The following is a 17,175-nucleotide window of genomic DNA, read 5'->3' as shown; positions in this document are numbered from 1 at the left end:
ATGTACCCATAGTCATTACTACTGACACACCTGCCCCCCAACGTACCCATAGTCATTACTACTGCCACACCTGCCTCCCAACGCACCCATTACCATTAATACTGACACACCTTCTTCCCAATGTACCCATAGTCATTACTACTGACACATCTGCCTCCCAACGCACCCAGTACCATTACTTCTGACATACCTGCTTCCCAATGCACCCATTGTCATTACTACTGACACACCTGCCTCCCAAAGTACCCATAGTCATTACTACTGACACACCTGCCTCCCAACGCACCCATTACCATGACTACTGACACACCTGCTTCCCAATGTACCCATAGTCATTACTACTGACACACCTGCTTCCCAACGCACCCATTACCATTACTACTGACACACCTGCTTCCCAATGTACCCATAGTCATTACTACTGACACACCTGCCTCCCAACGCACCCATTACCATTACAACTGACAGACCTGCTTCCCAATGCACCCATTGTCATTACTACTGACACACCTGTCTCCCAACGAACCCATAGTAATTACTACTGACCCACCTGCCTCCCAATGTACCCATAGTAATTACCACTGACAGACCTGCCTCCCAATGTACCCATAGTTATTACTACTGACACATCTGCTTCCCAACGCACCCATTACTATTACTACTGACACACCTGCTTCCCAATGTACCCATAGTCATTACTACTGACACACCTGCCTCCCAACGCACCCGTTACCATTACTACTGACACACCTGCTTCCCAATGCACCCATTGTCATTACTACTGAGACACATTCCTCCCAAAGTACACATAGTCATTACTACTGACACACCTGCCTCACAACGTACGCATAGTCATTACTACTGACACACCTGCCTCCCAACTCACCCATTACCATTACTTCTGACACACCTGCTTCCCAATGCACCCATTGTCATTACTACTGACAGTCCTGCCTCCCAACGTACACATTGTCATTACTACTGACACACCTGCCTCCCAACGCACCCATTACCACGACTACTGACACACCTGCTTCCCAATGTACCCATAGTCATTACTACTGACACACCTGCCTCCCAACGCACACATTGCCATGACTACTGACACACCTGCCTGCCAACGTACCCATAGTCATTACTACTGACACACCTGCCTCCCAACGCACCCATTACCATGACTACTGACACACCTGCTTCCCAATCTACCCATAGTCATTACTACTGACACACCTGCCTCCCAACGCACCCATTACCATTACTACGGACACACCTGCTTCCCAATGTACCCATAGTCATTACTACTGACACACCTGCCACCCAACGCACCCATTACCATTACTACTGACACACCAGCTTCCCAATGCACCCATTGTCATTACTACTGATACACCTGCCTCCCAAAGTACACATAGTCATTACTACTGACACAACTGCCTCCCAACGCACCCATTACCATTACTACGGACACACCTGCTTCCCAATGTACCCATAGTCATTACTACTGACACACCTGCCTCCCAACGTACCCATAGTCATTACTACTGACACACCTGCTTCCGAATGCACCCATTGTCATTACTGCTGACACACCAGCCTCCCAAAGTACAAATAGTCATTACTACTGACACACCTGCTTCCCAATGTACCCATAGTCATTACTACTGACACAACTGCCTCCCAACGCACCCATTACCATTACTACTGACACACCTGCTTCCCAATGTACCCATAGTCATGGCTACTGACACACCTGCCTCCCAACGCACCCATTATCATTACTACTGACACACCTGCTTCCCAATGCACCCATTGTCATTACTACTGACACACCTGCCTCCCAAAGTACACATAGTCATTACTACTGACACACCTGCCTCCCAACGTACCCATAGTCATTACTACTGACACACCTGCCTCCCAACGCACCCATTACCATTACTACTGACACACCTGCTTCCCAATGTACCCATAGTAATTACTACTGACACTCCTGCCCCCCAACGTACACATAGTCATTACTACTGACACACCTGGCTCCCAACGCACCCTTTACCATTACTACTGACACACCTGCTTCCCAATGTACCCATAGTCATTACTACTGACACACCTGCCTCCCAACGCACCCATTACCATTACTTCTGACACACCTGCTTCCCAATGCACCCATTGTCATTACTACTGACACACCTGCCTACCAACGTACACATTGTCATTACCACTGACACACCTGCCTCCCAACGCACCCATTACCATGACTACTGACACACCTGCTTCCTAATGTACCCATAGTCATTACTACTGACACACCTGCCTCCCAACGCACACATTACCATTACTACTGACACACCTGCCTCCCAACGTACCCATAGTCATTACTACTGACACACCTGCCTCCCAACGCACCCATTACCATTACTACGGACACACCTGCCTCCCAACGTACCCATAGTCATTACTACTGACACACCTGCCTCCCAACGCACCCATTACCATGACTACTGACACACCTGCCTCCCAACGCACCCTTTACCATTACTACTGACACACCTGCTTCCCAATGTACCCATAGTCATTACTACTGACACACCTGCCTCCCAACGCACCCATTACCATTACTTCTGACACACCTGCTTCCCAATGCACCCATTGTCATTACTACTGACACACCTGCCTCCCAACGTACACATTGTCATTACTACTGACACACCTGCCTCCCAACGTACCCATAGTCATTACTACTGACATACCTGCCTCCCAACGCACACATTACCATTACTACAGACAGACCTGCTTCCCAATGCACCCATTGTCATTACTACTGACACACCTGTCTCCCAACGAACCCATAGTAATTACTACTGACCCACCTGCCTCCCAATGTACCCATAGTAATTACCACTGACAGACCTGCCTCCCAATGTACCCATAGTTATTACTACTGACACATCTGCTTCCCAACGCACCCATTACTATTACTACTGACACACCTGCTTCCCAATGTACCCATAGTCATTACTACTGACACACCTGCCTCCCAACGCACCCGTTACCATTACTACTGACACACCTGCTTCCCAATGCACCCATTGTCATTACTACTGAGACACATTCCTCCCAAAGTACACATAGTCATTACTACTGACACACCTGCCTCACAACGTACGCATAGTCATTACTACTGACACACCTGCCTCCCAACTCACCCATTACCATTACTTCTGACACACCTGCTTCCCAATGCACCCATTGTCATTACTACTGACACTCCTGCCTCCCAACGTACACATTGTCATTACTACTGACACACCTGCCTCCCAACGCACCCATTACCATGACTACTGACACACCTGCTTCCCAATGTACCCATAGTCATTACTACTGACACACCTGCCTCCCAACGCACACATTGCCATGACTACTGACACACCTGCCTGCCAACGTACCCATAGTCATTACTACTGACACACCTGCCTCCCAACGCACCCATTACCATGACTACTGACACACCTGCTTCCCAATCTACCCATAGTCATTACTACTGACACACCTGCCTCCCAACGCACCCATTACCATTACTACGGACACACCTGCTTCCCAATGTACCCATAGTCATTACTACTGACACACCTGCCACCCAACGCACCCATTACCATTACTACTGACACACCTGCTTCCCAATGCACCCATTGTCATTACTACTGATACACCTGCCTCCCAAAGTACACATAGTCATTACTACTGACACAACTGCCTCCCAACGCACCCATTACCATTACTACGGACAAACCTGCTTCCCAATGTACCCATAGTCATTACTACTGACACACCTGCCTCCCAACGTACCCATAGTCATTACTACTGACACACCTGCTTCCGAATGCACCCATTGTCATTACTACTGACACACCTGCCTCCCAAAGTACACATAGTCATTACTACTGACACACCTGCCTCCCAACGCACCCATTACCATTACTACTGACACACCTGCTTCCCAATGTACCCATAGTAATTACTACTGACACACCTGCCCCCCAACGTACACATAGTCATTACTACTGACACACCTGGCTCCCAACGCACCCTTTACCATTACTACTGACACACCTGCTTCCCAATGTACCCATAGTCATTACTACTGACACACCTGCCTCCCAACGCACCCATTACCATTACTTCTGACACACCTGCTTCCCAATGCACCCATTGTCATTACTACTGACACACCTGCCTACCAACGTACACATTGTCATTACCACTGACACACCTGCCTCCCAACGCACCCATTACCATGACTACTGACACACCTGCTTCCTAATGTACCCATAGTCATTACTACTGACACACCTGCCTCCCAACGCACACATTACCATTACTACTGACACACCTGCCTCCCAACGTACCCATAGTCATTACTACTGACACACCTGCCTCCCAACGCACCCATTACCATTACTACGGACACACCTGCCTCCCAACGTACCCATAGTCATTACTACTGACACACCTGCCTCCCAACGCACCCATTACCATGACTACTGACACACCTGCCTCCCAACGCACCCTTTACCATTACTACTGACACACCTGCTTCCCAATGTACCCATAGTCATTACTACTGACACACCTGCCTCCCAACGCACCCATTACCATTACTTCTGACACACCTGCTTCCCAATGCACCCATTGTCATTACTACTGACACACCTGCCTCCCAACGTACACATTGTCATTACTACTGACACACCTGCCTCCCAACGTACCCATAGTCATTACTACTGACATACCTGCCTCCCAACGCACACATTACCATTACTACTGACACACCTGCCTCCCAACGTACCCATAGTCATTACTACTGACACACCTGCCTCCCAACGCACCCATTACCATGACTACTGACACACCTCCTTCCCAATGTACCCATAGTCATTACTACTGACACACCTGCCTCCCAACGTACCCATAGTCATTACTACTGACACACCTGCCTCCCAACGCACCCATTACCATGACTACTGACACACCTCCTTCCCAATGTACCCATAGTCATTACTACTGACACACCTGCCTCCCAACGCACCCATTACCATTACAACTGACAGACCTGCTTCCCAATGCACCCATTGTCATTACTAATGACACACCTGCCTACCAACGTACACATTGTCATTACCACTGACACACCTGCCTCCCAACGCACCCATTACCATTACTTCTGACATACCTGCTTCCCAATGCACCCATAGTCATTACTACTGACACACATGCCTCCCAACGCACCCATTACCATTACTTCTGACATACCTGCTTCCCAATGCACCCATTGTCATTACTACTGACACACCTGTCTCCCAACGAACCCATTACCATTACTTCTGACACACCTGTCTCCCAACGAACCCATTACCATTACTACTGACACACCTGTCTCCCAACGAACCCATTACCATTACTACTGACACACCTGCCTCCCAACGTACACATTGTCATTACTACTGACACACATGCCTCCCAACGCACCCATTACCATTACTTCTGACATACCTGCTTCCCAATGCACCCATAGTCATTACTACTGACACACATGCCTCCCAACGCACCCATTACCATTACTTCTGACATACCTGCTTCCCAATGCACCCATTGTCATTACTACTGACACACATGCCTCCCAACGCACCCATTACCATTACTTCTGACATACCTGCTTCCCAATGCACCCATTGTCATTACTACTGACACACCTGCCTCCCAACGTACCCATAGTCATTACTACTGACATACCTGCCTCCCAACGCACACATTACCATTACTACAGACACACCTGCCTCCCAACGTACCCATAGTCATTACTACTGACACACCTGCCTCCCAACGCACCCATTACCATGACTACTGACACACCTGCTTCCCAATGTACCCATAGTCATTACTACTGACACACCTGCATCCCAACGCACCCATTACCATTACTACTGACACACCTGCTTCCCAATGTACCCATAGTCATTACTACTGACACACCTGCCTCCCAACGCACCCATTACCATTACATCTGACAGACCTGCCTCCCAATGTACCCATAGTTATTACTACTGACACATCTGCCTCCCAACGCACCCATTACTATTACTACTGACACACCTGATTCCCAATGTACCCATAGTCATTACTACTGACACACCTGCCTCCCAACGCACCCGTTACCATTACTACTGACACACCTGCTTCCCAATGCACCCATTGTCATTACTACTGACACACATGCCTCCCAAAGTACACATAGTCATTACTACTGACACACCTGCCTCACAACGTACGCATAGTCATTACTACAGATACACCTGCCTCCCAACTCACCCATTACCATTACTACAGACATACTTGCTTCCAAATGTAACCATAGTCATTACTACTGACAGACCTGCCCACCAACGTACCCATAGTCATTACTACTGACACACCTGCCTCCCAACGCACCCATTACCATTACTACTGACACACCTGCCTCCCAATGCACCCATTGTCATTACTGCTGACACACCAGCCTCCCAAAGTACACATAGTCATTACTACTGACACACCTGCCTCCCAATGCACCCATTACCATGACTACTGAAACACCTGCTTCCCAATGTACCCATAGTCATTACTACTGACACACCTGCCTCCCAACGCACCCATTACCATTACGACTGACACACCTGCTTCCCAAAGCACCCATTGTCATTACTACTGACACACCTGCCTCCCAAAGTACACATAGTCATTACTACTGACACACCTGCCTCCCAACGTACCCATAGTCATTACTACTGACACACCTGCCTCCCAACTCACACATTACCATTACTACTGACACACCTGCTTCCCAATGTACCCATAGTCATTACTACTGACACACCTGCCCCCCAACGTACCCATAGTCATTACTACTGACACACCTGCCTCCCAACGCACCCATTACCATTAATACTGACACACCTTCTTCCCAATGTACCCATAGTCATTACTACTGACACATCTGCCTCCCAACGCACCCATTACCATTACGTCTGACATACCTTCTTCCCAATGCACCCATAGTCATTACTACTGACACACATGCCTCCCAAAGTACACATAGTTATTACTACTGACACATCTGCCTCCCAACGCACCCATTACTATTACTACTGACACACCTGCTTCCCAATGTACCCATAGTCATTACTACTGACACACCTGCCTCCCAACGCACCCGTTACCATTACTACTGACACACCTGCTTCCCAATGTACCCATAGTCATTACTACTGACACACATGCCTCCCAAAGTACACATAGTTATTACTACTGACACATCTGCCTCCCAACGCACCCATTACCATTACTACTGACACACCTGCTTCCCAATGCACCCATTGTCATTACTACTGACACACATGCCTCCCAAAGTACACATAGTCATTACTACTGACACACCTGCCTCACAACGTACGCATAGTCATTACTACTGACACACCTGCCTCCCAACTCACCGATTACCATTATTACTGACATACATGCTTCCAAATGTAACCATAATCATTACTACTGACAGACCTGCCCCCCAACGTACCCATAGTCATTACTACTGACACACCTGCCTCCCAACGCACCCATTACCATTACTACTGACACACCTGATTCCCAATGTACCCATAGTCATTACTACTGACACACCTGCCTCCCAACGCACCCATTACCATTACTTCTGACACACCTGCTACCCAATGCACCCATTGTCATTACTACTGACACTCCTGCCTCCCAACGTACACATTGTCATTACTACTGACACACCTGCCTCCCAACGCACCCATTACCATGACTACTGACACACCTGCTTCCCAATGTACCCATAGTCATTACTACTGACACACCTGCCTCCCAACGCACACATTGCCATGACTACTGACACACCTGCCTCCCAACGTACCCATAGTCATTACTACTGACACACCTGCCTCCCAACGCACCCATTACCATGACTACTGACACACCTGCTTCCCAATCTACCCATAGTCATTACTACTGACACACCTGCCGCCCAACGCACCCATTACCATTACTACGGACACAACTGCTTCCCAATGTTCCCATAGTCATTACTACTGACACACCTGCCTCCCAACGCACCCATTACCATTACTACTGACACACCTGCTTCCCAATGCACCCATTGTCATTACTGCTGACACACCAGCCTCCCAAAGTACACATAGTTATTACTACTGACGCACCTGCTTCCCAATGTACCCATAGTCATTACTACTGACACAACTGCCTCCCAACGCACCCATTACCATTACTACTGACACACCTGCTTCCCAATGTACCCATAGTCATGGCTACTGACACACCTGCCTCCCAACGCAACCATTATCATTACTACTGACACACCTGCTTCCCAATGCACCCATTGTCATTACTACTGACACACCTGGCTCCCAACGCACCATTTACCATTACTACTGACACACCTGCTTCCCAATGTACTCATAGTCATTACTACTGACACACCTGCCTCCCAACGCACCCATTACCATTACTTCTGACACACCTGCTTCCCAATGCACCCATTGTCATTACTACTGACACACCTGCCTACCAACGTACACATTGTCATTACCACTGACACACCTGCCTCCCAACGCACCCATTACCATGACTACTGACACACCTGCTTCCTAATGTACCCATAGTCATTACTACTGACACACCTGCCTCCCAACGCACACATTACCATTACTACTGACACACCTGCCTCCCAACGTACCCATAGTCATTACTACAGACACACCTGCCTCCCAACGCACCCATTACCATTACTACGGACACACCAGCTTCCCAATGTACCCATAGTCATTACTACTGACACACCTGCCTCCCAACGCACCCATTACCATTACAACTGACAGACCTGCTTCCCAATGCACCCATTGTCATTACTGCTGACACATCTGTCTCCCAACGAACCCATAGTAATTACTACTGACCCACCTGCCTCCCAATGTACCCATAGTTATTACTACTGACACACCAGCTTCCCAATGTACCCATAGACATTACTACTGACACACCTGCCTCCCAACGCACCCATTACTATTACTACTGACACACCTGCTTCCCAATGTACCCATAGTCATTACTACTGACACACCTGCCTCCCAACGCATCCGTTACCATTACTACTGACACACCTGCTTCCCAATGCACCCATTGTCATTACTACTGACACACATGCCTCCCAAAGTACACATAGTCATTACTACTGACACACCTGCCTCACAACGTACGCATAGTCATTACTACTGACACACCTGCCTCCCAACTCACCCATTACCATTACTACTGACATACATGCTTCCAAATGTAACCATAATCATTACTACTGACAGACCTGCCCCCCAACGTACCCATAGTCATTACTACTGACACACCTGCCTCCCAACGCACCCATTACCATTACTACTGACACACCTGATTCCCAATGTACCCATAGTCATTACTACTGACACACCTGCCTCCCAACGCACCCATTACCATTACTTCTGACACACCTGCTACCCAATGCACCCATTGTCATTACTACTGACACTCCTGCCTCCCAACGTACACATTGTCATTACTACTGACACACCTGCCTCCCAACGCACCCATTACCATGACTACTGACACACCTGCTTCCCAATGTACCCATAGTCATTACTACTGACACACCTGCCTCCCAACGCACACATTGCCATGACTACTGACACACCTGCCTCCCAACGTACCCATAGTCATTACTACTGACACACCTGCCTCCCAACGCACCCATTACCATGACTACTGACACACCTGCTTCCCAATCTACCCATAGTCATTACTACTGACACACCTGCCGCCCAACGCACCCATTACCATTACTACGGACACACCTGCTTCCCAATGTACCCATAGTCATTACTACTGACACACCTGCCTCCCAACGCACCCATTACCATTACTACTGACACACCTGCTTCCCAATGCACCCATTGTCATTACTACTGATACACCTGCCTCCCAAAGTACACATAGTCATTACTACTGACGCAACTGCCTCCCAATGCACCCATTACCATTACTACGGACACACCTGCTTCCCAATGTACCCATAGTCATTACTACTGACACACCTGCCTCCCAACGTACCCATAGTCATTACTACTGACACACCTGCTTCCGAATGCACCCATTGTCATTACTGCTGACACACCAGCCTCCCAAAGTACACATAGTCATTACTACTGACACACCTGCTTCCCAATGTACCCATAGTCATTACTACTGACACAACTGCCTCCCAACGCACCCATTACCATTACTACTGACACACCTGCTTCCCAATGTACCCATAGTCATGGCTACTGACACACCTGCCTCCGAACGCACCCATTATCATTACTACTGACACACCTGCTTCCCAATGCACCCATTGTCATTACTACTGACACACCTGCCTCCCAAAGTACACATACTCATTACTACTGACACACCTGCCTCCCAACGTACCCATAGTCATTACTACTGACACACCTGCCTCCCAACGCACCCATTACCATTACTACTGACACACCTGCTTCCCAATGTACCCATAGTAATTACTACTGACACACCTGCCCCCCAACGTACACATAGTCATTACTACTGACACACCTGGCTCCCAACGCACCATTTACCATTACTACTGACACACCTGCTTCCCAATGTACTCATAGTCATTACTACTGACACACCTGCCTCCCAACGCACCCATTACCATTACTTCTGACACACCTGCTTCCCAATGCACCCATTGTCATTACTACTGACACACCTGCCTACCAACGTACACATTGTCATTACCACTGACACACCTGCCTCCCAACGCACCCATTACCATGACTACTGACACACCTGCTTCCTAATGTACCCATAGTCATTACTACTGACACACCTGCCTCCCAACGCACACATTACCATTACTACTGACACACCTGCCTCCCAACGTACCCATAGTCATTACTACAGACACACCTGCCTCCCAACGCACCCATTACCATTACTACGGACACACCTGCCTCCCAACGTACCCATAGTCATTACTAATGACACACCTGCCTCCCAACGCACGCATTACCATGACTACTGACACACCTGCCTCCCAACGCACCCTTTACCATTACTACTGACACACCTGCTTCCCAATGTACCCATAGTCATTACTACTGACACACCTGCCTCCCAACGCACCCATTACCATTACTTCTGACACACCTGCTTCCCAATGCACCCATTGTCATTACTACTGACACACCTGCCTACCAACGTACACATTGTCATTACTACTGACACACCTGCCTCCCAACTCACCCATTACCATTACTTCTGACACACCTGCTTCCCAATGTACCCATTGTCATTACTACTGACACACCTGCCTCCCAACGTACACATTGTCATTACTACTGACACACCTGCCTCCCAACGTACCCATAGTCATTACTACTGACATACCTGCCTCCCAACGCACACATTACCATTACTACTGACACACCTGCCTCCCAACGTACCCATAGTCATTACTACTGACACACCTGCCTCCCAACGCACCCATTACCATTACTTCTGACACACCTGCTTCCCAATGTACCCATAGTCATTACTACTGACACACCTGCCTCCCAACGTACACATTGTCATTACTAATGACACACCTGCCTCCCAACGTACCCATAGTCATTACTACTGACATACCTGCCTCCCAACGCACACATTACCATTACTACTGACACACCTGCCTCCCAACGTACCCATAGTCATTACTACTGACACACCTGCTTCCCAATGCACACATTGTCATTACTACTGACACACCTGCCTCCCAACGTACACATTGTCATTACTACTGACACACCTGCCTCCCAACGTACCCATAGTCATTACTACTGACATACCTGCCTCCCAACGCACACATTACCATTACTACTGACACACCTGCCTCCCAACGTACCCATAGTCATTACTACTGACACACCTGCCTCCCAACGCACCCATTACCATGACTACTGACACACCTGCTTCCCAATGTACCCATAGTCATTACTACTGACACACCTGCATCCCAACGCACCCATTACCATTACTACTGACACACCTGCTTCCCAATGTACCCATAGTCATTACTACTGACACACCTGCCTCCCAACGCACCCATTACCATTACAACTGACAGACCTGCTTCCCAATGCACCCATTGTTATTACTACGGACACACCTGCCTCCCAACGCACCCATTACCATTACTACTGACACACCTGCCTCCGAACGTACCCATAGTCATTACTACTGACACACCTGCCTCCCAACGCACCCATTACCATGACTACTGACACACCTGCCTCCCAATGTACCCATAGTCATTACTACTGACACACCTGCATCCCAACGCACCCATTACCATTACTACTGACACACCTGCTTCCCAATGTACCCATAGTCATTACTACTGACACACCTGCCTCCCAACGCACCCATTACCATTACAACTGACAGACCTGCTTCCCAATGCACCCATTGTCATTACTACTGACACACCTGTCTCCCAACGAACCCATAGTAATTACTACTGACACACCTGCCTCCCAACGCACCAATTACCATTACAACTGACAGACCTGCTTCCCAGTGTACCCATAGTCATTACTACTGACACACCTGCCTCCCAACGCACCCATTACCATTACTACTGACACACCTGATTCCCAATGCACCCATTGTCATTACTACTGACACACCTGCCTCCCAACGCACCCATTACCATTACAACTGACAGACCTGCTTCCCAATGCACCCATTGTCATTACTACTGACACACCTGTCTCCCAACGAACCCATAGTAATTACTACTGACCCGCCTGCCTCCCAATGTACCCATAGTAATTACTACTGACACATCTGCCTCCCAACGCACCCATTACCATTACTACTGACACACCTGATTCCCAATGTACCCATAGTCATTACTACTGACACACCTGCCTCCCAACGCACCCATTACCATTACTTCTGACACACCTGCTTCCCAATGCACCCATTGTCATTACTACTGACACTCCTGCCTCCCAACGTACACATTGGCATTACTACTGACACACCTGCCTCCCAACGCACCCATTACCATGACTACTGACACACCTGCTTCCCAATGTACCCATAGTCATTACTACTGACACACCTGCCTCCCAACGCACACATTGCCATGACTACTGACACACCTGCCTCCCAACGTACCCATAGTCATTACTACTGACACACCTGCCTCCCAACGCACCCATTACCATTACTACTGACACACCTGATTCCCAATGTACCCATAGTCATTACTACTGACACACCTGCCTCCCAACGCACCCATTACCATTACTTCTGACACACCTGCTTCCCAATGCACCCATTGTCATTACTACTGACACTCCTGCCTCCCAACGTACACATTGTCATTACTACTGACACACCTGCCTCCCAACGCACCCATTACCATGACTACTGACACACCTGCTTCCCAATGTACCCATAGTCATTACTACTGACACACCTGCCTCCCAACGCACACATTGCCATGACTACTGACACACCTGCCTCCCAACGTACCCATAGTCATTACTCCTGACACACCTGCCTCACAACGCACCCATTACCATGACTACTGACACACCTGCTTCCCAATCTACCCATAGTCATTACTACTGACACACCTGCCTCACAACGTACCCATAGTCATTACTACTGACACACCTGCTTCCGAATGCACCCATTGTCATTACTGCTGACACACCAGCCTCCCAAAGTACACATAGTCATTACTACTGACACACCTGCTTCCAAATGTACCCATAGTCATTACTACTGACACAACTGCCTCCCAACGCACCCATTACCATTACTACTGACACACCTGCTTCCCAATGTACCCATAGTCATGGCTACGGACACACCTGCCTCCCAACGCACCCATTATCATTACTACTGACACACCTGCTTCCCAATGCACCCATTGTCATTACAACTGACACACCTGCCTCCCAAAGTACACATAGTCATTACTACTGACACAGCTGCCTCCCAACGTACCCATAGTCATTACTACTGACACACCTGCCTCCCAACGCACCCATTACCATTACTATTGACACACCTGCTTCCCAATGTACCCATAGTAATTACTACTGACACACCTGCCCCCCAACGTACACATAGTCATTACTACTGACACACCTGCCTCCCAACGCATCCTTTACCATTACTACTGACACACCTGCTTCCCAATGTACCCATAGTCATTACTACTGACACACCTGCCTCCCAACGCACCCATTACCATTACTTCTGACACACCTGCTTCCCAATGCACCCATTGTCATTACTACTGGCACACCTGCCTACCAACGTACACATTGTCATTACCACTGACACACCTGCCTCCCAACGCACCCATTACCATGACTACTGACACACCTGCTTCCTAATGTACCCATAGTCATTACTACTGACACACCTGCCTCCCAACGCACACATTACCATTACTACTGACACACCTGCCTCCCAACGTACCCATAGTCATTACTACTGACACACCTGCCTCCCAACGCACCCATTACCATTACAACGGACACACCAGCTTCCCAATGTACCCATAGTCATTACTACTGACACACCTGCCTCACAACGTACGCATAGTCATTACTACTGACACACCTGCCTCCCAACTCACCCATTACCATTACTACTGACATACATGCTTCCAAATGTAACCATAATCATTACTACTGACAGACCTGCCCCCCAACGTACACATAGTCATTACTACTGACACACCTGCCTCCCAACGCACCCATTACCATTACTACTGACACACCTGATTCCCAATGTACCCATAGTCATTACTACTGACACACCTGCCTCCCAACGCACCCATTACCATTACTTCTGACATACCTGCTACCCAATGCAACCATTGTCATTACTACTGACACTCCTGCCTCCCAACGTACACATTGTCATTTCTACTGACACACCTGCCTCCCAACGCACCCATTACCATGACTACTGACACACCTGCTTCCCAATGTACCCATAGTCATTACTACTGACACACCTGCCTCCCAACGCACACATTGCCATGACTACTGACACACCTGCCTCCCAACGTACCCATAGTCATTACTACTGACACACCTGCCTCCAAACGCACCCATTACCATGACTACTGACACACCTGCTTCCCAATCTACCCATAGTCATTACTACTGACACACCTGCCTCCCAACGCACCCATTACCATTACTACTGACACACCTGCTTCCCAGTGCACCCATTGTCATTACTACTGATACACCTGCCTCCCAAAGTACACATAGTCATTACTACTGACACAACTGCCTCCCAATGCACCCATTACCATTACTACGGACACACCTGCTTCCCAATGTACCCATAGTCATTACTACTGACACACCTGCCTCCCAACGTACCCATAGTCATTACTACTGACACACCTGCTTCCGAATGCACCCATTGTCATTACTGCTGACACACCAGCCTCCCAAAGTACACATAGTCATTACTACTGACACACCTGCTTCCCAATGTACCCATAGTCATTACTACTGACACAACTGCCTCCCAACGCACCCATTACCATTACTACTGACACACCTGCTTCCCAATGTACCCATAGTCATGGCTACTGACACACCTGCCTCCGAACGCACCCATTATCATTACTACTGACACACCTGCTTCCCAATGCACCCATTGTCATTACTACTGACACACCTGCCTCCCAAAGTACACATACTCATTACTACTGACACACCTGCCTCCCAACGTACCCATAGTCATTACTACTGACACACCTGCCTCCCAACGCACCCATTACCATTACTACTGACACACCTGCTTCCCAATGTACCCATAGTAATTACTACTGACACACCTGCCCCCCAACGTACACATAGTCATTACTACTGAGACACCTGGCTCCCAACGCACCATTTACCATTACTACTGACACACCTGCTTCCCAATGTACTCATAGTCATTACTACTGACACACCTGCCTCCCAACGCACCCATTACCATTACTTCTGACACACCTGCTTCCCAATGCACCCATTGTCATTACTACTGACACACCTGCCTACCAACGTACACATTGTCATTACCACTGACACACCTGCCTCCCAACGCACCCATTACCATGACTACTGAGACACCTGCTTCCTAATGTACCCATAGTCATTACTACTGACACACCTGCCTCCCAACGCACACATTACCATTACTACTGACACACCTGCCTCCCAACGTACCCATAGTCATTACTACAGACACACCTGCCTCCCAACGCACCCATTACCATTACTACGGACACACCTGCCTCCCAACGTACCCATAGTCATTACTACTGACACACCTGCCTCCCAACGCACGCATTACCATGACTACTGACACACCTGCCTCCCAACGCACCCTTTACCATTACTACTGACACACCTGCTTCCCAATGTACCCATAGTCATTACTACTGTCACACCTGCCTCCCAACGCACCCATTACCATTACTTCTGACACACCTGCTTCCCAATGCACCCATTGTCATTACTACTGACACACCTGCCTACCAACGTACACATTGTCATTACCACTGACACACCTGCCTCCCAACGCACCCATTACCATTACTTCTGACACACCTGCTTCCCAATGTACCCATAGTCATTACTACTGACACACCTGCCTCCCAACGTACACATTGTCATTACTACTGACACACCTGCCTCCCAACGTACCCATAGTCATTACTACTGACATACCTGCCTCTCAACGCACACATTACCATTACTACTGACACACCTGCCTCCCAACGTACCCATAGTCATTACTACTGACACACCTGCCTCCCAACGCACCCATTACCATTACTTCTGACACACCTGCTTCCCAATGTACCCATAGTCATTACTACTGACACACCTGCCTCCCAACGTACACATTGTCATTACTACTGACACACCTGCCTCCCAACGTACCTATAGTCATTACTACTGACATACCTGCCTCCCAACGCACACATTACCA

This window comes from Hemitrygon akajei, chromosome 8, assembly GCF_048418815.1.
Source record: "Hemitrygon akajei chromosome 8, sHemAka1.3, whole genome shotgun sequence".
Classification (NCBI taxonomy): Eukaryota; Metazoa; Chordata; class Chondrichthyes; order Myliobatiformes; family Dasyatidae; genus Hemitrygon; species Hemitrygon akajei.
Note: the sequence above shows the minus strand (reverse complement) of the source record.